Genomic DNA, 26,842 nt, shown 5'->3' on the forward strand with positions numbered 1-26,842 from the left:
TCACTCTGAGGTAGTGTCTGTCTTTGTCTCTGAGGTGTGTTTCCTGTAGGCAGCAGAATGCAGGGTCCTCGTTGCGTATCCAGTTTGTTAATCTATGTCTTTTTATTGGGGAGTTGAGGCCATTGATATTGAGAGATATTAAGGAATAGTGATTATTGCTTCCCGTTATATTCATATTTGATGTGAGGTTATGTTTGTGTGCTTTCATTCTCTTGGTTTTGTTGCCAAGACGATTAGTTTCTTGCTTCTTCTAGGGTATAGCTTGCCTCCTTATGTTGGGCTTTACCATTTATTATCCTTTGTAGTGCTGGATTTGTAGAAAGATATTGTGTAAATTTGGTTTTGTCATGGAATATCTTGGTTTCTCCATCAATGTTAATTGAGAGTTTTGCTGGATACAGTAATCTGGGCTGGCATTTGTGTTCTCTTAGGGTCTGTATAACATCAGTCCAGGATCTTCTGGCCTTCATAGTTTCTGGCGAGAAGTCTGGTGTGATTCTGATAGGTCTCCCTTTATATGTTACTTGACCTTTTTCCCTTACTGCTTTTAATATTCTTTCTTTATTTTGTGCGTTTGGTGTTTTGACAATTATGTGACGGGAGGTGTTTCTTTTCTGGTCCAATCTATTTGGAGTTCTGTAGGCTTCCTGTATGTCTATGGGTATCTCTTTTTTTAGGTTAGGGAAGTTTTCTTCTATGATTTTGTTGAAGATATTTACTGGTCCTTTGAGCTGGGAGTCTTCACTCTCTTCTATACCTATTATCCTTAGGTTTGATCTTCTCATTGAGTCCTGGATTTCCTGTATGTTTTGGACCAGTAGCTTTTTCCGCTTTACATTATCTTTGACAGTTGAGTCAATGATTTCTATGGAATCTTCTGCTCCTGAGATTCTCTCTTCCATCTCTTGTATTCTGTTGGTGAAGCTTGTATCTACAGCTCCTTGTCTCTTCTTTTGGTTTTCTATATCCAGGGTTGTTTCCATGTGTTCTTTCTTGATTGCTTCTATTTCCATTTTTAATTCCTTCAACTGTTTGATTGTGTTTTCCTGGAATTCTTTCAGGGATTTTTGCGATTCCTCTCTGTAGGCTTTTACTTGTTTATTAATGTTTTCCTGTGCTTCCCTAAGTGTGTTCAGGTCTTTCCTGAAGTCCTCCAGCATCATGATCAAATATGATTTTGAAACTAGATCTTGCTTTTCTGGTGTGTTTGGATATTCCATGTTTGTTTTGGTGGGAGAATTGGGCTCCGATGATGGCATGTAGTCTTGGTTTCTGTTGCTTGGGTTCCTGTGCTTGCCTCTCGCCATCAGATTATCTCTAGTGTTACTTTGTTCTGCTATTTCTGACAGTGGCTAGACTGTCCTATAAGCCTGTGTGTCAGGAGTGCTGTAGACCTGTTTTCCTCTCTTTCAGTCAGTTATGGGGACAGAGTGTTCTGCTTTCGGGCGTGTAGTTTTTCCTCTCTACAGGTCTTCAGCTGTTCCTGTGGGCCTGTGTCTTGAGTTCACCAGGCAGCTTTCTTGCAGCAGAAAATTTGGTCTTACCTGTGGTCCCGAGGCTCAGGTTTGCTCGTGGGGTGCTGTCCAGGGGCTCTCTGCAGCGGCAGCAACCAGGAAGACCTGTGCCGCCCCTTCCGGGAGCTTCAGTGCACCAGGGTTCCAGATGGTCTTTGGCTTTTTCCTCTGGCGTCCGAGATGTGTGTGCAGGGAGCAGTCTCTTCTGGTTTCCCAGGCCTGTCTGCCTCTCTGAAGGTTTAGCTCTCCCTCCCACGGGATTTGGGTGCAGAGAACTGTTTATCCGGTCTGTTTCCTTCAGGGTCCGGTGGTGTCTCCGGCAGGGGTCCTGCCGCTCCTGGGCCCTCCCCCACGGGAGCCCAGAGGCCTTATACAGTTTCCTCTTGGGCCAGGGATGTGGGCAGGGGTGAGCAGTGTTGGTGGTCTCTTCCGCTCTGCAGCCTCAGGAGTGCCCACCTGACCAGGCGGTTGGGTCTCTCTCTCACCGGGTCTGGGAGCAGAGAGCTGCTGCGGGCCGGGATCCGCGGGTGTGGGACTTCCGGTAAACACAGAACGTGCCCGGTTCTAGAGAAATTCTGCTTCCGTGTGTCCCAAGCTCACCAGGCAGCTTTCTTGCAGCAGAAAATTTGGTCTTACCTGTGGTCCCGAGGCTCAAGTTCGCTCGTGGGGTGCTGCCCAGGGGCTCTCTGCAGCGGCAGCAACCAGGAAGACCTGTGCCGCCCCTTCCGGGAGCTTCAGTGCACCAGGGTTCCAGATGGTCTTTGGCTTTTTCCTCTGGCGTCCGAGATGTGTGTGCAGGGAGCAGTCTCTTCTGGTTTCCCAGGCTTGTCTGCCTCTCTGAAGGTTTAGCTCTCCCTCCCACGGGATTTGGGTGCAGAGAACTGTTTATCCGGTCTGTTTCCTTCAGGGTCCGGCGGTGTCTCCGGCAGGGGTCCTGCCGCTCCTGGGCCCTCCCCCACGGGAGCCCAGAGGCCTTATACAGTTTCCTCTTGGGCCAGGGATGTGGGCAGGGGTGAGCAGTGTTGGTGGTCTCTTCCGCTCTGCAGCCTCAGGAGTGCCCACCTGACCAGGCGGTTGGGTCTCTCTCTCACCGGGTCTGGGAGCAGAGAGCTGCTGCGGGCCGGGATCCCAGAATCCAGTTTTAAAATAAAGAAAAGTTAGCAGATTAAGCAACTGACTTAAAAATAAAAACTATCTGCTCAAAACCTGCAGGATGTGCAACCTTTGGAAAAAGAATCAAGTGTTTCTTGGGAGTATTGTCTTAGGAATGAAAAGATGCTTTAACATAAAACCTATGGACGTTATTTGATATTAACAAATGACAATTAATCTATGCTTAAATCTATAGATGGGCCAATAGATACTTAAGAACTTTAACATTTATATTTATTCGTTTGTATTTAAAATCTTAGCAAATTACAAATCAAGAGACCCTTTTCAACTTTATAAATATTATCTACTGCCTAAATATACTGAGCAAAAGCATCCAAGTTAATCGTAAAACCTAGCAGTGCTGCCGTTGGGGTTAGGGAGTAAGGATGCTGGTTACAGGAGGACTTAGCGAATTCAGTAAGACAGAAACCTATGTGCAGCAAAAATATCCTATAAAGTTTGACTATGTGCTATGATTAAGAAATGACAAAAAGTAGATATCGGAAGGATATGCTGGGCCAGTGGTTGTCTCTGTGGGTGGGTTAGCATACTTGCAGTAGAGCCTAGAGAACAAGTTTTTTCAACAGGACCCTCACAGTGGGACAAAGAAAGCTGACTTTCTTAAGCTGTCCTTTGACCTCCAGAAAGCATGTGCGCACGCACACACACACAAACACACACACACACACACACACACACACACACAGAGAGAGAGAGAGAGAGAAAGGAAGGGAGGAAAGCAGGAGGAAGAGAGAGAGAGAGAGAGAGAGAGAGAATAGACAAAGGAGAAAGAAAAGATGGCTGCTCCATTTCCATATGATATACTATATAGGGCAGACTCACAATAAATGGAGAAGGGCTGGCTGGTTTCTCCAAGAGCACATGCATGGCAGGAAGGTCAGCATTCTTTCACTCACGGTTATGGTGGAAGGCACAGCCATTGCGATATGGGAACAGAAGGAAGGCACATCCAGTAGGGAAGTGGGGAACAAATAATTCCCAACCAAATGTTGCGTGACTTTATATGTTAAGAACACCTAATCCCACCACTACGACATTATTAAACTGATGAGTTTAAATGAGGTGTCGGGATACAAAAATCAACTATAACAACCACCATCTCTTCAAAATATGTAAATGAAACAATCCCGTTCAGAATATCTACAAATAGAAACCTAAGCCAACAGCCAGCATCCAAACAATAAACAGAGCAAACAACCAACCAAGGAAACAACAGTTAAGAACAAAGTTCACCAAGAAAGTCAATAATCTCATAAAAGTTGCAAAGCCATTGTTTTCCTTCCTGTTACCTGGTAAAGACTTGGTCAAAGACAATTAAGCAGAAGAGGGGGATTATGTGCATTGCTATTCCCAGTTATGGCCATTACTGAAGGAATTCAGGGTAACAACTCCAGGGCAACAACTAAAAGGCGGGAACCATGGAGGTAGGGATGCTAACTGCTGGCTTGCTCTCAGATTTGCTCAGAGGCACATTTTAAATCAGCTTCCTTATACAACCCAGGACAGCTGGCCCAGAAAATGGCATCAGCTACCATGGCCCATGCCCTGCTACCTCAATGAAGGCAATCAATTCCATCCCCAAGGGACCAGTTGACCAATCAAGCTGATCAAGAAACTTCTCAACAGAACAAGCTCCCCCTTTTGCTTCAGGAGAAGATACTATGTTCATGGACTAGAAAGAATTAAAATAATGTTCGCAATGCCAAAAGGAACTAATTACATCATTCCTTTTCAAAATATCAAATGACATTCTTCACAGATGTACGAAAAAGCAGTCCTGAAATTTATGAACCTACACGTCTCCTGAACAACAAACACCACAGAACATCTAACACACAGAGCAACATAGTGAAGCAAAGCAGACACAGAAATTAACCGACATATCTACCCCCAACCAACCTATCTCAGAGGATGAAAGCTATTAGCAAAAGGAAAACTTCTTCCAACAAATCATGCTGGAAAAACTGAATATCCTGATGCAGGGGAAATGAAATAAATCCCCCACTCTAACGAGGGAATGAAATAAACTCCCCTCTCTCTCATCGTAGGTAAAACACAACTCATCATTTGTAAAATACTCAAGCCTAGGACACAGAACTATGAAACAACTACAAGAAAATGTAGGAAAATGCTTCAACGTTGGTTTGGGCAAAGTTATTTTAGCTACGACTTCAAATTCGGAGGTAATCAAGGGAAAACAAAGGTACAGGTGGAATTACACCAAACCCTAAAGCTTTTTCTCTACAGCAAAGGAGACATTCGGCTGCAACCTGCAGAATGGGAGAAAGTATTTGCAATTTATCTGACAAGCGGTTAATCTCCAGAATATATAATGAGTTCAAACAATTCAACAACAAGCCCTCCGAACAATCCAATGACAAATAGAGAGCCTCCAGAGACACTTTTCTGTTGGAAAAAATGTCCAACAGTCAGGTTATAAAATACTCAAAGTCAACAGTCATACAAGAGATGCAGGTCAATCCTGCCCTCCTTCACCACACACCCCAAACTGGGTGGCCCTGTTCCCGTGTGTGTGTGTGTGTGTGTGTGTGTGTGTGTGTGTGTGTGTGTTGCATTTTGTATGATGATACATACAGTATGTATTTACATTGTACACATATATTGAATATAAAATGATGAGATGTTATCATGGAATTTCAAAGTCACAATATGGATAGAACTAGCGGGTATATTAATATAGTAAGTAAAATGTCACACACGTCAAGAAGATGGGACATATTTCTATGTCTATTTATAATATAGGCGCTGAGAACTTGATCTTAAAGAAGGTAGTAGGCAGCATCTGGAAGTGTGGGAGGGGCCAGGAGAATGGCTGGTAAACAGGATGTATGGAATAGGAGGAGTGACTCCCAATGCATTGTGGTCCCAGTGTTCTATAGAAGACGGCCATGGCTTAAGAACAAGAGGTTGTTTTGAATAGCCTGTAGCCAGGGCCCCAATACTTGCAACACAAAGATATGATGAATGTCTGAGGTTACAGATATGACAGGTACCCTGATCTAATCATTACGCATTATACACATGTCACAGACTAATGGGTTGATAAATATCACTATATTAAAATTCAATACTATTCATAAAGCAAAGTCATAAATGACGTGAAAAATCCAGGAACCATCTGGGGAAACACATTTTTCAATGCATGTGAGCAATGAAGACTGTTATCTAGAATATATAAAGAGCTTTATGAGTCAATAAGAACAATTCTCCATCCACTCATAAAGGACATGGAAGCACACCGATAGTTTTCAGAAAAGAAAAGCCGGCTGACCAACATGGCTGTTAAGAGAGCACCCCTCCACTGTCTAGAGTACGAACTTTAGAACATATAAAAAATAAAATGAAATAAAAATTTAGCATTTTACACCAACCGAAACAAAGTCCCAAGGGTAGTACTTGTACCTACTAATCAGACAGAATTTCTCCTCAGTCACTGTTTGTTTTATTTCATTTGATTTTGTCTGTGTTTTACAGTTTGGCAACACCGGGCTGGGCAAATGCTACATTCCCAGGTCTGTTTTCACTTTCAAGGTTGAGACAAAGGTTTCATTAAGTTGACTGGTCTTGTACTCGCCCCACTCTACAGCCTAGTCTCAGCGTTGCTAGCCTCCTGTCTGATCCTCACAGCAGCTGGGTTACAGGTCAGCACCCCCGGGCCACACTCAGGCAGTGCTTTTGGAGTTACCAACAAAAACGACTGCTCTGTAAAACACTGTCTGTCTGCAAAGCCAAAGAAAACGGAAGGACTCTGTCTGCCATGTAGTGTGCTGTTGTGTCATTGGGGGTGAAGAGGTTTCCACGGCTAACACTTTCTGGTTAATTCATCGTTGCAGGAAAGCCAAGGCAGGGGCATCAAACAGCTGGGTACAGCACATCCATACTCAAAAGCAGAGGGAGATGAATGCATGCATGCTTTCCTTGCTTGTTTGTACTCAGCTCAACTTCTCTACTCTTCAACAGTTCAGGACTCCATGTCTAAGAAATGGCGCCACCACAATTAAGTTGGGTCTTCCCATATCAAGACAGTCCCCTAATGGCTGACCCACAGACCAATCCCACACAGACAGTCCCTGTCTGAGAGTCTTTCCAGGTGATTCTAGATTGCATCAAGGTGACAAAGCTTGCCCTGTGAACTCATTTCCGGATGTGTATCTTAGACTAAGAAATCCTTAAGGGCATGGTAAAAAAAAATATGCAAGGAAAACGAGTCGAATGAAGCATTATTTGCAAGAGGAAAAACTGTAAAAGATTAAAAAAAATTGTCAATTCAGACATGGAAGAAGGAACGCGGAGTGTCCATCTGCTGAAACGTAACCTGAACATATGAACTTCAGTCGTAAGTAACAAAACATGACTGTTGCTGTAAAATTATAAAAAATAAAATGGTGCCTTTTACCCCACGAGGTCTGGCACCACAGTGCCCCAAGATGTCTGTTAGATATCTTGCCAGAAACACACATCCCAACTCCGTGGCGGCCCAGTGTCTCTGCCGCCACACACTCTTACACTTAAATCGTTACTTGAAAGAACACACAACACAATAACCTCTGGTCCAATTGATGCCCACCTAAACACACAGAGCCCTGCACACATCCATCCTTAAGAACATTCATTACAACCTGTAAATGTGCAGAGAGGAATCTTAACGTCGGCCTCCATGTTCTCTCAGTGACTTCTCTTCCCGTCTCCTCCTCCCTCAAACTTTCCTCCCGCCCCTCCTTCCTTCTCATCCAATGACAGGCCTCGTTCTATCTTGTACCTGCCTACACCTGCGTGATGACATCATTCCACACGTAACTGCAAAGATAAAATGTTCTTTAGAATTTATATGATTCGGAGTGGTTTTTTTAATTAAGATGTAAGATTAACGTACGACTTAAAAAGTGAGGGGCTTTTTTTTTTTTTAACAGAAAGTCATCATAGGAGAGCACACACGGTAGGGCAATAGATCCAACATCAGGGTGGTCACTACCTCTAGAAAAAAATAAGACAGGAACACAAAGCACGGAAAGAGACACTAGGGACCTAGCATATTTGAGATCTTTTTCTCTTAAAACACAACATCAATAGAGCACAGTGGTCAGGGATTTGTGGATTCAATGATGGATATTAGAATGATCATGATTTTTTCCAATATATCCCTGGTATATTTGAGATCTTCTGCAATAGATGCAAAGGGGGTCTTAACGTCTTTTGCTACCCAGAATTCTGTCTTCTGAAGGGGTTGTAATTGTACGATAAGCTGTTCCTTCCTTCTCTCCATCTAGGGATCAGATTACGTAATGTTGGTAATGTCTACCACCCATTAGGATAAAGCTAGTATATTAGTTAGCACTGCATAGCTATAACAAAATACCTGGAGCAATCCATGTATAAGGAGAAAGAGGTTCACGTCAGCTTATATTTCATCTCAAGATGTGGTGGCCCTTCCAGGAGTGAACTGCATATATCCTAAAGTAGGAAGCAAAGAGATAGAAAGGGCTAGAACCCTCAAACCCCCAGAAGGGCATGCTACTCGTGGCCTAAGGATGTTCATTTGACATCATATTTTACAGGTCCATAATCCCCCTGTACCACTCCCCTGGGCAGAAGGTATTTAACTTCCTTGTCCTTTGTTGTCCTGTACTAAGGAAGTTGGAAAGCTGATTAGGGCTTCCCAAACACCGGACACAAAGGAGTGGCTCTGTGGATGATGTTCCTTTCTTAAGTGAAAAGGCAGAGACTTGGCATAAGACCTGGAGACATCAGCCAGAGGCAGAGAGGGACACAGTCATAGATGGGCTAAGCTGGGATTCTGCTGAGTCATGGTGTCTGAGACACCACTGTGCTACGGTGTCTGGTGTATGCATCAGAAGCTTGACTTTGCATTTCATTCTAGTCATGTGATGAATCGACATCGACCAGCCTAAGACGCTAGCAGTATGGTTTTCTCTCCTTTGTTAACCCAGACAAGCTGGGAGGCTGGATCCCGACCCCTCGGTGGTGGCGAGAACCTGCAGCTAATGATCTGCAGAGAGAGCTCACTACTCTAAGGCAATCAGCCTGACTCATGACTTAGATACCGTGGCTAATCTGAAAGTGGAGCCTCACTTAGTCTAAAGCCACAGCCTTCTGCACCCACTCCCAGGTAGTAGCCTGGGTTGGATGTGGCGGTGAATTCTTGTCTTTTTCTCTTTGACATAAAGTAAATTGCCCTGGTAGGATTTAACCAGAGCGTAGCCAAGCGTGTCCCAGGCAATCCTGGACTGAAAAGGTTTCTATTTAGTTCTCTGTGTGTATGAATGGGAAAAGGCGACCTCACTGCGGCTGAGAAGTCTGACCTGAACAACACAAATCCAGTATCCAGTCCCTTTAATCCTGTCCTTACTGGGCGCCAAGCAAAGGGCTGGCTGATGGTTTAGTGTGTGTGTGTGTGTGTGTGTGTGTGTGTGTGTGTGTGTGGTTGGTTGGTCGGCTTCCCAGATTCTATGCCTTTTGGCAAATGGAGGTGATTTTATAAGATGGTGTTTACCAAGCACCTGGATAGGCTGAGTGCCATGTCAGGCAAGTGGCCCATGCCTTTGGAGGAACGCATCCACTTTCCACCTGAAAAAAAAAATCTTCATTTTTGGGTATTCTGCAAGTTTCCGCTCGGCTGTTTTAAGATGGACCTGGCTCTTTTCTCTTCCCTTTAGCTCTCTGCAGCTAACCTGTAGGGCTCACGCTCCTGAGTCCATCCACTGGTGTTACCACTGTCTGCAGCGCCTCCAGATTGCAGCTCTGCTAGCAATGAGGCCAGGCATAGCACGGGTGACAGGTGGCGCTTGGCAAGGCTGCCCACATAGGAGTCATTATCGTGTGTCCTTCTGCCCAGGCAGCCTTCCAGTCTCCGTGGGTTTAATCTGCACATCTCGGGTCTCCTGTGCCTACTTTGGCAGGGAAGCTAGAGTCTGCTTCCCAGAGAAGCAGTGTTTGGACTCTCTTTGCACAGGTGTATTCTCTGCCTGGCCTCTTCCAAGTGTTCATGAAGTTATTATTCCCTGCTCCTATGCCACAAACCTCAACGGCCACTTACATGTTACGTCTGGCCAGTGTGCTTACAGTTAACTTCCAAACTGGAGTCAACAGTGAACTCCAAAAGATGGCAGCTCCTTCCTTCTAAGAGTCAGGTCCATAGGGGAGTAAGGATGCATGGGCAGAGCTTCCTGATCCTCTCTGCAATCCTGCCGCTCACCTTGTCACGGTCGCTGGGAAACTTACTTTACCAGGGGTCTTTGGCCAGCTGAAACCCTGATGCCCAGTCTTGCAAACACCCCTTGGGTCCTATACAAGCCCCAATCATTTAAGACACTGTGCACGCCTTTCCCAAGTTCTCTTACCGAGGAAGGCATGAGGGCTTCCACCATTGAGTATTTAATAAACTCGACTGCCAGGTACTGAGGTTAAAAATAGTGAAAGGGTAAAGCCATAGTCTTTGGGAGTAAATGTCTCCTATCTCAATTACGAGAGGGGGTTAAGATACAGTATATAGACGTAATAAAATGGGGTTGGGGAGGAAAGGACGTCGGGAGTTCAGATCCAAAAAGAAACCACCGTGGAAATGGCATCCAAGCTGTCTGGCTGCGGTTACAGCCTCAGAAGGTTCCCCAGAGCAAGCTGGCCAACCAGAATCACCACAGTGGAGCTTGGGGTTTGACTGAGTCATCAGCCTCAATAAATAAGGGGGTAGAGTAATTGAGAGTGATTCCTGACATAAAATTGAGTCCGTACGCACGCACACACGCACGCGTAAAATATATATGCATCCAAGTCTGAATGCCCACATAGATGCAAAAGGATGGGAGGAAAACAATGGAATGGAAACCAAGGATATTGAAATTTCAACTTCGGGTTTCCCTACCTGCAAAATGTTGCCGATTTCTAATTTATGGTTAAGGTTTGTGTGAGCTGAGCTGAAAGCAACAGGAAGTGAAGTTCGTGCTGCAAGTGCTAAGAAAGTCATTGCTCAGTCACAGCTGCAAGTGCGGTAATGCAACTGATAGCTATTGTCACCATTACTGTTCATCACCATAAGGAATGTCATCGCTCACACCGAAGCTGACTGATCTGGCCTGCTGTGGACGGTGGTGCAGAGTTCAGAAACCTGTCAGTTCAGTAGACGAGAAGGCCACAGCAGTGCCTATCCCAGGGTGGACAGGAAAAAGGGATGCCCTGCATCTCCTGGAGTTGCTTCACATAGTGACTGGGCCCCACTGTGTGACATGTCCGTGTACCTTAGAGATGTAACTGCCTGTAGGATAAGAGGGATCTGGTGTCAAAAGAGGGACTGTGGAACTCAGGCTTTTGTCAATTCAGAAACTACAGGTGGGGGCTGGAGAGATGGCTCAGAGGTTAAGAGCACTGACTGCTCTTCCAGAGGTCCTGAGTTCAATTCCCAGCAACCACATGGTGGCTCACAATCATCTGTAATGGGATCCGATGCCCTCTTCTGGTGTGACTGAAGACAGTGTACTCACATATATAAAAAAGTAAATCAGAAACTACAGGCGTACCTTAACTTCAAGTCTGAGTGGGTGTAGACAAGGTTTTGTGTTTCTGAAGGAGGATATCCCTGCCTATGGTGTTTGCAGAAACCCCAGGGTCTGTAGCCCAATAAAGACACGAGAGAAAGGACTCCAAGCTACTCACTTAAGAGGGCTGACACCCTGTTCTTTCTCCTTTGTGGCTCCTTCCCAGCTGGTCAGCAGGCCCACTGTAGACTGTGCTTTGAATGTTACAAGTCCCATAATGTGGGACACCATGAAAATGTATCTCCATGTATGGCTTAAAAGACTTATGTAGACATATGTATACTGATTATGTATATAGCACTGCTACATGTATGTCCAGCAGCAAAACACTCCCCCATGCTTCCAATGTCCCATATCCTCCTGACTTATGTCTCTTTCATGCACATATTTTATATGGCAACTTTATCTGGCCCCAAACGTAAAAATCATCTTTGATAAGCTTTTCCTCGATCCCCTCATCCATGGGTGGGTGAAGAAATCTGAATCGCAAAATAGTCTTCAAATTAAATTAGTTCATGGCACCAGGCAAAACCTTGTCATATCTAGGCCATCTGTGTCCCATCCCAATGCTCCCTCCCCTTCTACCTTTGCTTCCTGTCAAGCCACTCCTCAGTAGCATCCAGAGAAACCTTTCAAAATACCAATCCTGCTTAGAATTGTTTAATGACATTCTATTACTCTTATAATGAAATTCAGAGTCCTTATGGTGGCCTGAAAGGTGCTGCAATCTCAGGTTCATCAAATGCAAGCATAAACTGTAAAGGGATGATTTCCCTAACACTCTGTGGCATCCTCAATTAACATGTCAAGTGCTTACTAACAGTCAAGTTTGTCTCCACCAGAGCACCGACCACTATATGGCACATACATATACATACATACATGCAAACACACGCCACATGCATGCACATACTCACACACATGCACATACATACACATGCACACATACATACACACATGTACATGTACACGTAAGTATATATGCATGTACATACATAGGTATACGCACATGCATATAGAGACATGCACACATACATGCATGCACACACATCTGTACACACATATATACATTCACACACACATACACACACAAACACATATGTGCATGCACACACAAGTACATATGCATGTACATACATATGCATACACATGCTCATATACACATACACATATGTACATATAGACATGCATAATACATAAATACATGTGCATACATTTGTACACATATTTATACACATTCATACACACATATACACACATACATACATGCACATACACACATATGCACACATATGTACACACATGCACATACAGACACATGCATACATGCACACAATCATACACTCATGCACACATATACACATGTGCACACAGAAGCACACAAGTACATGTGCCTGCACATAACACAGGCATACAGCTACACACATATGTTGGCATATAGATTAACAGTTGATAGGTAATTGACTGCCTCTATCTCCCCTTTTAGAAGCTACAATCTCTAAGGGCACGGATTCTCTATAGCTTTGCTTCATCACATTCTCCAAGCATATAGATGGATTAATAAATCCAGTGAGTGCATGATCAGAGCCTCAAACATACACATAGTGTCACCAACCTTTGTAGGACACTGATCAGAAAGAACTTTTATGTCCTGGTCCCTAAGACTGAAAGGTCTGGGAATGACTGCTTTGTATTTGAAAAAACATACATTCATGTGTACCCTGGGTGTGATCAGGAGGGTTATGCAGATGGCCTTTCAGGGATAGCCTGCTCTCTGGGATGGATCAGTTTCTTTGGTCTAACTCTAGCTCTAGCTCTTATGAGACCCAGGCTCTAGTCATGGCTCTGGAACTCATGACTGAATGTCAGACAAGTGGAGAATTGAGCTGCACAGTGTCTACCTCAAACGGGAGCTTTGCGTTCTGGGAGGACCTGACAGGGTGTTAGTGTCTGACTTGATTCTAAGTTATAAAGAGAAAAATCATTAGAAGTAAACCTGAGCCCACATTCTACTTGGCTCTATGGCATCTGAGTTCATCACAGTTAGAAAAACAAAGGCCAGGCCAGCCCATCAGAGGCACGGCCCCAGGAGCATCTCGCAGCAGGGTACTTGAGCTATTACATCAAATTATTTATTGAGATCCAGATGTTCCTGATCCTGACCTTCTCTGAGTAAGTGGCTGTCCAAAACAGGCTCTCCTGTCGAAACAATGCAGCCTGCACTTAACTGGAGGCTTCTGCAGCTGTCAAATGTTCTCCAGTGATCTGAAATCGCTTTTCTTCTGTCACAATCACACGCAAATGGGTCATTTCCTCTGTGTTGTGATTAAAAACTCAAAAGAACTTCTGAAATCATTACCAACTTTTCCAGGGATGAGTTGCTCTGTAGAGCGGCAAGCTGATTGCCACATTATCGGCACTTGGAAAGTGGCAGCATTCCAGACATGAAAGACTGGGGCATCACAATGGAAGCGGTGGAAAGGAGGGTAGGGGCGGGGCCCAGATGGTGGCGGCATTTCCCAACAGGCATCTGCGCCTCCTGTGGCAGCACTGCCACCTGCAACCTGCTCTCTAATTGGATTGTGGCGTTCCATTAATATCGGGGACCGCGGTCCCTAATGAGTGAGCAAACAGGAGGTAGCTTATCACCGCACTTCTCATGTGTAACCTGCCTATCTACTAAGTGGGTATTATTAGGAAAGGATTAACTACATTCCTGTGGGGGCCAATGAGGGTGAGCAACTCCGTTCTTAGGGACGTGATGACTCGAAACAGCTGATCACTTCAATTGAATACTGAGAGTAGACACTAACCATTAGAGAAAAGTGGTTGCACAGCGTGTGCATGTGTGAGTGTGTGTGTGTGTGTGCATATGTGTGTGTGTGTGTGTCCACGACAAGGGAGATATGTTTCATATTTGTACAGCTCAAGTTAGATGATGCAGTAGCCCCAGCTTCTGCCTGCTACTGGTTAAACCCAGCAACTCCCTAGATTAGGACATACATAGTGGAAGTAATCATTTCATAGCAGGGTCCATATTTGAGCACTTGCTGTATGTTAGCAAAGAATCTAAGCTCTTCAAACTCACAGTCACACAATCTGACAACAGCCTTCTGGGATGGCTCATAGCTTGGATGTGACAATGTAGGCAGACATTAGCTTGCCTCCAAGAGCATAATGCTACATGTTCTAGTTCCACAGTGGACAGGACACAGCGCCTAGCCTGTCCTCCCAGCCTGTCCTACCAACCAACCTGGTCATGTTAGTCAGTTTTTGTCAATTTGACACAAACTAAAGACACCCAAGAAGAGGGAAACTCGACTGAGGACTCGCTTTCATTAGACTGGCATGGATGTGGAACATTTTCTTTCTTGTTAGTTAATGGAGGAGGGCCCAGCCCACTGTGGACGCTGCCACCCCAGGCAGTGAGTGGATCTGGGTTGTATAAAAAAGTAGCTAAGCAAGCTATGGAAAGCAAGCTAATAAAAAGTGTTCTTCCATGGCCCGTGCTTCCGTTCCTGCCTTGAACTCCTACCCTGGCTTGTGATGTAGAAATGTAAGCCAAATACATCCTTTCTCCCCCAAGTTTGGCTGCTTAGTGCTTTATCACAGCAACAGAAGGCAAATTAGAATACGGAGAATACTGAAGATGCCAGGATGACGGTGTCCATATGTAAGTGCAAGGCCAGGACCTTCTCTAGGGATTGCTCCTTCTGTCAGTCTGGAGACTTGAGCACAGTGGGAAACCATGTTTGTCTGTTAGGGGGGAAATGGCCTATGTCTTTACTTCTGTTTTTGCAGTAGTAATTAGTACATAGCCATTAAGCCTGATATTAGAGAGTAATGTGTGAGAGGCCTTGGGAAGCCATTGGTGACGGTCATGCAAAGGATTTGAGGCTCGGCACATGAAGAGAGCCTATGAGAGGCTCTTGGTGAAGTCTAGCACTGACGGAAGACCTCAGTGTATTGGAGACGCCAGTACCATGGGATGATCGGCAAGAACAACAGCAACAGTGGAGTGTGGATCATCCTGAAGTTAAACCACTACAGAGGGCAGAGCTGGAGAAGTGAAGCCAGCGCTTTGGAGGACCATGTGTGGATCCCAGACATTGAAACAAGCTGTAACATTGAAGCTGCCTTGGAGACCCAAAGATGTTAAAGATGCCAGAGTCACGGGCCATCTGCTGAGGAAAGCTGCTAACAGGGAGTGGAATCAGCTCAGGAGAAGGAAGCTTGTTGCAGTCAATAGAGATGAAAAAGGAGTTGAAGATCTGAAGACCGCTTTGACATCAGACGAGGAGAAGGCAGAGTGTGAAGTTTGCCCAGCTGGTTGCCTGTCTTAATTCCGGGATTACAGTTAAGTGATTGGATGGATGTCAGAAGAGACTTTGAACTTTAGACTTTTAACATTATTGATACTGCTATAGACTATGGGGACTTTGGAAGTTGGACTAAATGCATGCTGTGTTTAGGTATGGCCTCCATAGACTCATGTGTTTGAACAAGCCTACGGAGGCCAGGGAGTGGATTGTGGTGGTTTGCATATGCTTGGCCCAGGGAGTGGCACTATTAGAAGGGGTGGCCTTGTTGGAGGAAGTGTGTCACTGTGGGGGTGAGCTTGGAGACTCTCCTAACTGCCTGAGGATGCTCAGTCTGTCCCTGGCTTCCTTCGAGTGAAGATGTAGAACTCTCAGCTCCTCCTGCACCGTGCCTGCCTGAATGCTGCCATGCTCCTGCCCTGATGATACTGGACTGAACCCCTGAACCTGTAAGCCAGCCCCAATTAAATGTTGTCCTTTCTAAGATGTGCATTGATCATGGTGTCTGTTCACAGCAGTAAGACTCTAAGATACAGTGTTTTGAAATATTTTTCCTAAGTTTCTGTTATGACAAAACACATGGTTAGGACCCCTATTCCTTAGTGGAAAACTTGAGATCTCCCAAGGTAGTGTGTCCTGAACTGTGCCCTGGCACAGACACACTGTGGTGCTTCCCCCACCCTGGATGGCGGTAGAGATTCAGAGCCATTTACCTGCCTGTAATCGTATTTAGTGGCCTGATAATCTATTCAGCCATACGGCTACAAAAGTGAAGGGTTACATATGGCTAGGGCTGAGGACATCTGTTTATGGGGTAGAGGATGACAGACCTGGCTGTGTGTGGTAAGGGAAGGTTTTACAAGCCACAATGGCCAGGGAAAGGGTACATAGATATCCCCAGTACAGGCTGAGCAGTTACTTAGACCGCAGACCTCCACAGTCTAATGTGGAATAACTTACAACATGCTCGGATGAAGACAACAGATGACGCCTTAAGGAGAAGGCTGCTGCAGCAGGACATCCAGCACTTCTGGACCACAGCTTTGGCATGCAGGCTAGAGAAAGGACCAGATGCTTAAGGCAGGGGCTCTGAGAAGCAATTCAGCAGTGTGAGGAAATAAAGGGGAACCTAGGAGGAGAGGGGAGGTGCCTCTCCCAGTGGAAAACACCTGTGCAATCTTGTAGCCAGTGCTAGAGGAATGGGTCAGTGCTGATGTCCTCTGGCTTGAAGTCACAGGGTAGGATGACCTTTTCTGTCCCTCCTCTCGATATTTATTGATTCCTGATTTCTCACCACACTCTCAGCCTCATAGGTATAAAAGTTTTAAGACCCTCCTGCTCTGGGAATCCTTTCTTCTGGATCCCATCCTTTTATCCCCGAGGTTCCTCTGGGAGTATGATGCATCATTTTTCTCTCTTTCATCTACATTTCTGTGTTGACGTACTAGCGGCTCCTTCCTAGTCTCCAGACTTTCTCTACTCTTTCAATAGCCCACTCCAGACCATGAACTCCCTCAAACCACTGTCCTATCTGCTGGGCTCCTTCCTCCCATCTGAAGTTCTCCATGAGGAAGGACTCTGTTCATGCTCTCCACAACCGCACAGACACCACCGCAGACAGACCTGTGTGAATGATGCTTCTCTGATCGCTTCCTCCCAGAATGCACCTGTGGCTCTCGTTTCAGTGTACTCTCCAGAGCTGGGTCCCTGGGTCCATCTTCTGTTTCTCCTCTCAGAGTTTTAACTCTTACTTCCGGCCCTCTGCTTTACAGATCAGAATTTCCTCCTCAGCCCTGCCTGTTGTTTGCAGTTCCTAGTATTACTTCCAGTTACCGCTGGATACTTCTGCTCAAGTGTCAGACAGGAGCTTAAATAAACACAATGAGAATCACCATGCTCTTTGTCTGCATGCCTGTGTATCTTATGCACATTTTACAATGCACATTGTTCAATTAGTCAACTATAAACTGGAGGGACACCCCTCCCCTGTGCTGCCATTCACCACGCTGGCCTTTCTTAGGTTCTTTTCAAGTCATTTATCTCTAGTTCCCTCATCTACTCCTGCCTCAGTTGAGGCTCTTTGCCTGGACCACAGAAATGCCTGACTACTTAATCCACAACCTGCGGTCCCTGCTTCAGAGAATTCCAACGCCATCATATTCCCCAACATCTCCAAATCTGGCCTCTCAGTTTTCTCTGCTTGGTGTTCTAAGTCCCAGTACACTCACACTGCAACTCAGACAACCCCACGGTATTCATGCCAATCCCCCTCTGACACTCATCTCTCTCCTCCCTGAGCTTTTCTCAATCCCTTGAAAGCTTGGTCAGGTACTCAGCCCTGCGCTTCCAAGCACCTGGGCACACCACCTCTTCCTACTGCAGTAGCGACTACACGACTACGCTGAAGACCTCTGTTTATGCGTCTGTCTCCCTAGCATACGTATGAAATCCTCAGGGCAAACATCCTTCTTGTTGTTCCTTTGTGAATCTCTGAGGGTACAGAACACCTCCTGGCATGCTCTTTTGGTTTTTATTTATGTGTATGGGACTCGTGATTCTCAAGCTGCTTTTAAACGATGTAATTTCCTGTAACATACATTTCTAGCCTCAGCGGACTTGCGAGCTCTCAGTTTGTATTTTTATAAGACTTTTTGGGGGTTAGCTTTTAAGTTGGCAGATGAATTCACAACTTGGATTTTGAGTGTAAACATTAAACTGGACCGAATCTTTTTTTTCTCCTTGTCTCAAGTTTATTTGTAAAAACAGCATAGGACACAGGTCATCTGCAAATAGTGTGTAGGTGGGTGTGTCACAGCAGTCCGTCTGTCTTAACAATGGCAGGAACCTTTTCTATGGGTCCTTCACAGGGGCCTGGCACCCTTGGGAGCCTGGGTTGGAGCTTTGGCCTCTGTCTTGGTTTAAACCTTGGGCTTTGGTTGGCAGAGCCTACGACCCTTGGCCATGTAGCTTCTTCCCAAGCTTGGGGTGAACAGTGAAAGCCAGACAGCTGAGTTTGCAGCTGGGGCCCTTTAGCATCTTGGGCTTGATGGCCTGAGGCTTCGCAAGGGCCTTGATGGCCTCTGCTCGTGCACTCACTGCCTTGGCATTGTTGGCCTGCATCTTCTTCAGGCCTTTCTTATTGTGCTTCTTGGTAAAGCGCATGTTCCTCAGAAACTTGGGGTCGACCCCCTTAAGAGATTCATATCTTTGTGACCGGGGTTTCTTGATGCCATTTCTGTGCCATTTGCGGGACTGGTTGTGTGTGGTGTGGTTCTTGGACTTGGCCATGTCTGCACGGTAAGCCGAGGCTCCCGCAGCGCCTGGGACCGGAAGAGAAATAAACTGGACTGAATCTTGATTAAGACGTCTTCTGCCAAGTGGAACAATGGCTATCAAATGCTATTTTTTTTTGTTCACGAAGCAAATGTAGTTGTTATAAAATCTGCAGCCCTTATCAATCCCACATAATCTTTTTCAAGATAAACACTGCTGTCTTTTGACGTTGAAAAAAAGGAAGCCATATAGCAACAAGAAAGCCCATGGCTTAAGTGCTGTTCAGGATTCTTAATCACAATTGGTCCCCATTCACGGACTCACTTCCCTTAGGATAAGAGAAACCAAATTAGATTCCTTCGTACTTCCCTACCCATGAGGGAACAGTATCTGCCTACGATATACGCACATTACAGCTCTATCTCCATGTCTATGTGGTTGCTCTGTAGAAAACCGGCCATGTTTGGTAGATAGCAAATTTGGGATTCTGATCTCAGCATGCTTCTCGGCAGCTATGTGGTCTTGAAAGACAATATTGATTGTTTCCTTTGCTTCACCTTGTCAAAGTAATAAAAATTAGTCCTTGTCAATTTCCAGAGAGAAAACTGTCTGGCCCTGAAAGAAATCATATTGTGGCCGGAGATGACTACCTTGTAAAAAACACCTCATTTTAACAATGACGCTGGCATTCCTGGAACCCTGCTTCACACGCGGCCATGATGATCAATCTTCTGAATGCCAGACAGCAGGTCATCTCAAGGCTCACAGACCTCCTTCCATTTATAAAAACCAACAGCAAACATGCACACGCCACTTACCGTTTGCCACACACTTACCTGAGCACTTTCCAGGTAGCCATTTGTTTTGCTCTCTCAACCTTGCTAAGGGCCTAAGACCAGAGCCATAGGACACACTGTCACCTTCACGTGACGCTGCCTTTCGCATGCTCACTTCTGAGGCTGGTGACTCTGTCTGTAATTTCATGCTGGCGATGGCCTTGCTTTGTTAGGAAAGATTGCTGATAAAGTCACAGTCTTAGGATGTTAGAGAGAGTGAGACTTTGATAGGTCATTCGGTGGACCCGGGACTGAGAGGACTTACACAGTGTCATATGCCTCAGTGGTGAAACCAGAACATAGCCGTCCTGACCTCAAATATTCCTGGATCCATTCTTTATGTGAAGGGAAACCCCATTCACTTCAAATCTACTCCATGACTACCTCCGAAACTACAGACACTGTCTCAGACGAAGAGATACAGTTATGAACACGAATGCCTATTCTTGTACAGTTATACAATTCAAGTCACAAGATAATTAGAGATTCATTGAGCACCAATTACCTAGAGAGCTTCAAAGATGGTCTGTGGAGGTGATGGGTGAAGTTAAGGGGAAGGAAGAACATTAGGAATGGCCCTTGATCTGAGAGATCATAAAATACAGAGGAAGACCACGGGTTCAGAGTAAAGTCTAAAACACCACGCACTCGAGATCACAAGCCCCAGATGTGTGGTTAATGAATACCAATCGATGGCAAGGGATGGGAGGTGTTATTTTAGTTTGAATGCTCCCTCTAAAAACCATGGTAGTCTCAGAACTACGAATTTAATTGCCACTGTAACAGTACTAGGAGGCATAGCCTTGAGCGATGATCAGGACTCTGTCCTCAAAAGTGAGTATTTCGGGGCTGGGGATTTAGCTCAGTGGTAGAGCGCTTACCTAGGAAGCACAAGGCCCTGGGTTCGGTCCCCAGCTCCGAAAAAAAAGAACCAAAAAAAAAAAGTGAGTATTTCTACTGAGCAGACTGGCTTTGTTAGTAAATAAACTTCATGTGGGTCTTTTGGCCTGACACACACACACACACACACACACACACACACACACACACACACACACTGCTCTAATGTTCTGAGACTGTACAGATGCCATCGCCAGAGTCTGGCACCATTCTCTTGGACTTTCTCACTAAACATATTCTGGCATGGCTATAGAGGCATGCGATGGTTGGACTAATATTGAGAGGATCTGAGTGTGTATGCTGGGGAGACAGCAGAGGTATAAAGCGCCTTCCATAGGACGTGTGGAGACAATGGGAGTTCAGCATCATTCACTCAACTAAAATACACGTGCAGACAGCACAAAACTGGGGCAAGGATGACCGCAGTGAGACGCACACAAAGCACAAAAGAGAAGTCCCAAGTTCAGCCCTTGGCATTCCAACAAAGGCACATACAGAACAGAATGTCTGACTGAGTGGGTAGGGTGAGTGAACGGCAATAAACACAGCGAACGCCCTAACTGTCCCCCACACAGATTCGAGCCCTAAGACCAACCATGAAAGCACTGTGGTCTGGTTTTGTCCAACTTTCTTCCATTAAATTCGGGGGGGGGGGGGGCAGGGTCTAGAGTAGTCCTAGGATGAATACAGCATGATCAGGCCACATTTTGGCTGACAGAAGGCTTGGAAAGACAATGTATATGAGGACAGGGTGACAGGGCTGAGGGATAAGGGGGAGAAACTGCATATAGAGGGATGCGACCCAAGCAGCGATCTGGGGTTGAGGCAGCGAACCCCTTAACTGCTGTCCCTGAACAGGTGTCCGTGCCAAGGAATGAGAGAATGAGGTGAATCTCCTCAGGAAGGAGGACCCAGGAGCCATGAGGTCATGTGTATGTGGTGTCCACTCGCAGAGAAGGTAAAGTTACCTTCCACCCCGTTGTAGCATAGTTGGAAAACATGCATGACGCCAACGCCATGTCTTGCACTTCCGAGTCTCAGAACTACAAGCTAAAGAGAGGCCCTCCCTTTCAAACAACCCAGTCTCAGGTATTCCGTGATGGCCACAGGAAGCTGATTAATGCAGCCTTGCTCCCTGAGGAGGCTACAGCAATGCCACGGGGCCGTGTCCCATTGGTCCTCTGTAAAGGGTGTTTGAAAGTTTGCTTTCACACACCCACCAGTAGCTCCTGGAAGTGGTTAACTGGGTCACTGGCTCAGCTTTCCTTAGTGGTAGATTAATTAGCCAGCTGTAACTCCCGGATCTCTATTTTTAAATAATGACTTGCATGAATCTCCAAAGAGGAGAGCTCACCACTGGTACACAGCACAGTCCAACAGCTGCAAGTCATTAGGCCCAGTGGAAATTAAATATCTTCCAGGGAAATCATAGAAGATCTCACGATAAATATGAAATTAACCCGTGCCACCTCTGCGACCACATCCTAATGAACAGAGTCCCCGGGGATCTGAAGACATGGCAGAGTCCACAGAGAGGTAGTCCTCTACCGGCACGTGAATATTCAAGAGTCTTTGTCCTTGTCTGGGAGAGAAACTGGAAACGCAACTCTGTAAGCATGCCCAGAAGGCCCTCCTTCCATCCCGCAAACCCAAGGTCAGAGCCATGCTTCAGGGACACAGACAAACCACTTAATCACTTAGTGCGTTTGTCTCAGCCCCTCAAATCCATGTTTCCTTTGACCAAGTACATTACATTCTGGTGGTCTATTTTATTTACAAGTTTTCAGTTAATCAGGTTTTTGACTGTTCCTTCTCACCCCCCCCCCATTTTATGCTAGGTTTGGGCTTCTATAGTTTCTAGGGGAGATGGAGCAATGGGCTTGGAGTTCAACTGTCTACCCAGCAAAGGGAATGAGTGCCAGGTCTGGGACAAGTACCTCTGACAACATTTTGTTGGGATAGGCCCTAGGGTCTGAAGCATTACTCAACATTTGGAGCCATTTGTAGAAGACTGCTTTAGCATAACTGGTCAAAACTGTTATGACCTCCGCTTGAAAGTCATGGCTTGCTTGGTTGGGCACTTTCAATGCCAGACAGTGTGGGAGGGAGACCTGCCCTGCATGGAGAAAACAGAACACTGAGGCTTGCCGTTGCTTCTGAAGAACACCCCTGACTTCCTGCTTAAGCACTAAAACGGCAGAATCCACGAGAGGAGAGTGTTGGAACTTTAATGCCATCAGTAGAATCTGAGACCAGGTATTCTACTGGTGTAGGATTGGGGATCTAGCTCTGTTGGTAGAATGCAGGAAGCCCTGACGCCCATTCCCAGCACCCAGTAGGTTCATCATTGCAACCCCTATCTATAATCCTGACACTTGGTTGGTTAAACCAGGAGGAAGGACTAAAGGTTCAGGGTCATCTTCAGCTACACAGTGAATTTGAGGCCAACCTGGGCTACACAAGACCTATCACTAAACAAAACAAAGCAGAGGAAGATGTGTGTGTGTGTGTGTGTGTGTGTGTGTGTGTGTGTGTGTGTGCGTGTCTGTCTGTCTGTCTGTGTATTTGTATATATGACGAGATAATGTCTGTAATGGCATGAGTGGCTGTATGTGGCAGCATGTGACCCGTACCAGATCAACAGCCAAGAAGGAACAAGAAGACGCAGTACGACAAACTCTCAAGGCCCACCCCAGTGACCCACTTCCTCCAGCAAGGCTCCACCTTCCAAAGCTGCTATGATCTTCCAAAACAGCTCCAGTATCTGGAGACCATGTGCTTAATAAACACACGAGTCTACGGCCACCATTTCATCTTCAAATCACTGCGGATGTGAAGCAGAGTAAAAAGCTATGTAAACGGAGTCAGAGGTGATGTCAACACTGTCTGTCTGGAGAGGTCAGACTTCACTCCAGCTTGTCACCGAGGAGTGGGGATTGGCTGCTGGCTTACTTGTCCTCCATCTTGACAATGATATCCCTTAACTGTGCATGCCCAGACATGATTCTGCTGTTCTCAGGGAGAGCAGACAGCTTCAAAGCTGCCGGGCAGCTCGGCAGCTCAGTTCAGGACTGCCTGCAGCCAACACCCTCACCTTGACTTTTGACCTCTGTGCTAGGAAGTTAACGTGGTTTCCACCTCCAGCTAAGGGTGCCCTCTCTTTGCTGAACTGAGTCCACCTTATCAATTTGGTGAACTTCAGTCTTGGGCATAAAGGTCATTATTGTGTTCTGCACCTAGAATCACACTGTAATGAGGCAGATCACATTCTCTTACAGTCAATGAGGGGGAAAAAAAAGCACACAAAATGGAAATTACACCTCAAATGACCTTGCTGGAATTCTGCATCTGGCTGGCACATGCTATTTCTGGGTGGCCAGAAGCTCATGCTGCTGCTTTGCTGTAGAACCGCCCAGCCCGGTCCCATGTCAGCAAACATGCTACTGCAGAGCACATGTCCCCAGCCATCAGCAGTGCACAGAGGTGACAGATCCTCAGGGCAGCACCCATCCATGTTTACTGAATCACAGCCACCTTGCTCTGGGCAGCTTTTAAATCTGACAGAACAATAAAATGTCACCCGCATTTGCATTCAAAAGTCATTCCATGTTTACACATGCTGATAAAAAGGAAACCTTGCCTCCTGAGGAAGGGCCAAGACGCTTAATCAATTTTCCAAGAGGCTCGAGTGGGACACATGTTCTGCATACATTGCCCCCCCACCCAAGACACAGGGTGACTTGGTGACATTGTTCCCCTTCAGAGCAGATGCCCACTCGTTAGAGCTGCTGGCTCCAGAGGAACACTCACCTTCCTACAACTGCCTTATATTTTTTCTCATTACCTGGAGAAATAGTCAATGAACCAGTAAATGAATGGGCTACATAAATAGCCAGAATGGTACCTTGTGACTTTTCTTCCCCTGGATTAATATCTATCCCCCCTCTTGTGGTTCCAAAGCCTTGTTCTTTTAAGGAGAATGTAGATTTGGGGGTCATTAAATAGGGTATGCATTTCCAGTCCTGCACATCTCTGCCGACATTACCTCGAGCAGGCACTTAATGCCTGTGGTCCTCAATTCCCTTGTCCAGAAAATGAGTAAATCAGCGTGTTGGTCTTAATAAGGTTTCGGGCAGCATCAGTGAGCAACCTAGTGCAAATTCTTTTAAGGAAAACAAAAGGAATGTGCTTACTGGCCCTCCTACCTGAAAGGGATGTTGGGCTTTGTGAGCAGATCAAAGCGTGGGTCTCTGGCCTCAAATGCCTGGAATGAGTTAAAGGCACCAGAGCCCATATCTCTCTTCATCTTTTGCCTCAGCTCATCTCTGGCAAGCATCATTGTTTTGGGCTACAACTATACTTTTCTTCACTCATCAAAGCTCATCTCTGCCAGCTCCAGTCTTGCTCTTCTAGGGCCAGGAAGCCAGAGGCAGGGTGTTGTGGCCTTAGCTTTTCAATCTATCTTCAGGAGACTTCAGGGTCTGCTGGTTTACATATTTATCTTCTGGTTCTATACACTATGATTGGCCAGGCATGAGGAGACTAAGCTCTTCCCTGTACAGGAGGCTCAAAGAGATGTTAAAAGAAGAGAAATTGTTCCTAGGAGACACAACATCAGAAGTTTTATACCCATCAAGTCTCACAACATGATGGTCTGAGCATGAACTGAACAAGGACGACACCAGTTAATGCTAAAGTGGAGGGGGGAAAGCCCAGGAGTCCTCAACCCTACACAAAGGACTACAGATGGCTAAAGAGTTCCGAGAGTGGGAGAAAGTGTCTTCTCCAAGGAAGAACACACCGATTGGTTATCCAACACTCAATGGTCAACCCTGAAAACATACAGGAGTAATATACAAACTGAGCAGGTTGCACTGTATGTGTGTGTGTGTGTTGTGTTGTGTGTGTGTGTGTAGGTGTGTGTGTGTGCATGTGTGTGTAGGTATGTGCATATATGTGTGCATGTGTGTGTGCGTGTGTATGTGTGGGTGCATGTGTGGATGCATGTGTGTGTGTAGGTGTGGATGCATGTGTGTGTGTGTATAGGTATGTGTATGTTTGTGTAACAACAATGAAAACAGAAACCATGGATTTGAAGGAGAGCAAAGACACATACAGAGGAGGATCTGGAAGGACGGAAGGAAGAGGACAAATTATGTTGTTAGATCATAATCTCAAAAGATAATTAAACAGAAACTTTAAGGGCAGGCTAAAAGCCTTATTGGTCAAATAATGCAGAAATGAAAGCTATTCTCCACTGACCTGACCTAGCTGTGAAGGTTACAGCACAGAGCAGTGCTTGCGAACCTTTTGAGGGGCGAATGGCCTGGTATTTCTGACGGCTGTAAATGCTAATTCATTCACACGTAGGCGGAAACCCCTGTATGTAAGGAGCTGCTGTTCTCAGCATCTCAGACCGTGGAGCGCGTGCTTCCTCTGACTCCAATTTCCAGATAATTTCCTGCCCGGTGTCACATCGCCAGCGCTTGGTCTAGACTTCTCGCTCTGAGCCCCCCCCCAGGCTTTGCTACCTCCCGTCATCCTATACCAGAAGAGGGAGAAACTTGTATTTTGACTGTGAATCTTTTTAGGTACATCAAGAACTCCACAAGGTTAGTGATTCTGTCTGCCATACTCACACTATGTAAATAGGCTGCATGACCAGTCTGGGAAGAGATAATTAGGATCAGGCTAGACTCAAGTGTCTGAACATCATTCAAATAACCGTGCCGCTGCAGATAAATATGCACATCCATTTTCTGAAATACGGGAAAGATGCATAATGTTCAGGTGCCTAATAACTCGGCTGCTAGTTAATCACTCCCGACACTCAGATAGCACTTTGCCTTCTAAAACATTTCAGAAGATGTTACCTCATGAATCCCTACCATGTCCGTGTGAGCCAGGCCCCGCCTCTGATCTCCCTACCTCCTGGATCTAAATACCTGATGGAGAAGAGGAAGGAAGTAAAGAACTGCATAGCCAAGCAACAGGGAACCAACGTCCAAGAACAACAGTGAGTCGGGGCCGGTGAGCATGGGGGGAACAGACCCTGACCTTGTGGAAGCTTGCCCTTGGTGCAGCCTTCAAAGTAAGAGCTGTATGCTATAAATTACTCACTTCTGAATGGTTAAACCATAGTAAAGCAGCAATCGTGCCTGGTCTCTAATCCCTTGACCCTCCCAACGGTCATGCCCACTGATTAACAAGTGTTCCGTGTCATACATTTTAATGACATTTCTATACTTACATCCCAA

At 45.8% G+C, this 26,842-nt stretch overlaps 1 protein-coding gene across 5 annotated transcripts in view; it reads right to left on the reverse strand.

Moving 5' to 3' along the window:
• The window catches only part of St6galnac3 (ST6 N-acetylgalactosaminide alpha-2,6-sialyltransferase 3), a 519,650-nt gene that overhangs the window by 97,464 nt on the left and 395,344 nt on the right, over positions 1–26,842 (reverse strand). For 2 of the 5 annotated variants that reach the window (XR_015661775.1, XR_015661776.1), the window contains exon 4: positions 23,290–23,409. The gene's annotated coding sequence lies outside the window, so the exon portion shown is untranslated. 5 annotated transcript variants of the gene reach the window in all.

This window comes from Rattus norvegicus, chromosome 2 (assembly GCF_021556685.1).
Source record: "Rattus norvegicus strain SHRSP/BbbUtx chromosome 2, alternate assembly SHRSP_T2T, whole genome shotgun sequence".
Classification (NCBI taxonomy): Eukaryota; Metazoa; Chordata; class Mammalia; order Rodentia; family Muridae; genus Rattus; species Rattus norvegicus.